The sequence below is a fragment of the Penaeus japonicus genome, unplaced genomic scaffold (assembly GCF_977035675.1).
Source record: "Penaeus japonicus unplaced genomic scaffold, GWHDUDI00000001_assembly GWHDUDI00000040, whole genome shotgun sequence".
Lineage (NCBI taxonomy): Eukaryota > Metazoa > Arthropoda > Malacostraca > Decapoda > Penaeidae > Penaeus > Penaeus japonicus.
In genome coordinates this window covers 6,377,190-6,378,329 of record NW_028234442.1, presented here as the reverse complement: position 1 = coordinate 6,378,329, position 1,140 = coordinate 6,377,190, and the positions used below count along the sequence as shown (strand labels likewise).

At 54.1% G+C, this 1,140-nt stretch overlaps 1 protein-coding gene across 5 annotated transcripts in view; it reads right to left on the bottom strand.

Annotated features, from left to right (window-relative positions):
- The window catches only part of LOC122250869 (uncharacterized), an 84,882-nt gene extending 84,068 nt beyond the window's left edge, over positions 1–814 (bottom strand). For 3 of the 5 annotated variants that reach the window (XM_086534171.1, XM_043012562.2, XM_043012566.2), the window contains exon 1: positions 731–814. The gene's annotated coding sequence lies outside the window, so the exon portion shown is untranslated. Of the gene's footprint in view, positions 1–704 lie in introns of all 5 variants that reach the window. The other 2 variants (XM_086534172.1, XM_086534173.1) reach the window with 2 other exon arrangements.
- Between the last annotated feature and the right edge of the window lie 326 nt (positions 815–1,140).

The following is a 1,140-nucleotide window of genomic DNA, read 5'->3' as shown; positions in this document are numbered from 1 at the left end:
GAAGGAGAGAGAGAGGGGAGAGAGAGAGAGAGAGAGAGAGAGAGAGAGAGAGAGAGAGAGAGAGAGAGAGAGAGAGGAGAGAGAGGAGAGAGAGAGAGAGAGAGAGAGAGAGAGAAAGAGAGAGAGAGAGGGAGGGAGATAGAGTGAGAGAGAGAGGGAGGGAGGGAGAGAGAGAGAGAGAATGAGAGAGAGAGAGGGAGGGAGATAGAGTGAGAGAGAGGGAGGGAGGGAGGGAGGGAGGGAGGGAGAGAGAGAGAGAGAGAGAGAGAGAGAGAGAGAGAGAGAGAGAGAGAGAGAGAGAGAGAGAGAGAGAGAGAGAGAGAGAGAGAGAGAGAGAGAGAGAGAGAGAGAGAGAGAGGAAGGGAGAGACAGAAAGAGAGAGAGAGAGAAAGGAAGAAACAGAAAGGAAGAGGGAGAGGGGAGGGAGGAAGGGAGGGAGAGCGAGTGAGAGAGAGGCAGAGACAGACAACAGCAGCCAAATATAAAGGCAAGAAAAAAAAGGGAGAAAAATGAGAAAGAATTGAAAAAAATGAAAAGAAAGGCGAACAAAAAAAAGAAAAAGAAAAACGAAATCACAAGAAAAAAAAACACATAGAATAAAAAACAAACCTCCCCCCACAAGACTAAAACAAACCCAACCAACCAACCAACCCAACAAACACAAAAACAAAAACAAAACACAAAAACACAATCCACACACACACCCAGCCACAACACAAACACGCGTTACCGCCGAAGAAGTCACCCGGCGCGCGCTCGCTCGGCCACACGTCCGCTCCCCACACCGTCCGAGTGGACACTAAATCTCGCCGCCTCCGCCTCTGCCGCCGCCGCCGCCGCCATCTTCGTCTCCGCCAGCCAGCAGAACCTGCCCCTTCTTCCGTTCGCTCTTCCTCTGGGACCGAAGACGAGCGAAAACTTTTGGGGGAGGAGGAGGAGGAGGAGGAGGAGGAGGGGAATGGAGGGGTTGGGGGGTGGGGTTGGAGGGGAGGAAGAGGAGGAGGGGTGTTGGAGGGGGAAGGGGAAGAGGGGGGTTGGAGGGAGGAGGGGAAGAGGGGGGGAGTGGAAGAGGGGGTGGGGGATGGAGGGGAAGAGGGGGGAGTAGTGGAAGAGGGGGAGAGGATGAAGAGGGGGGATGGG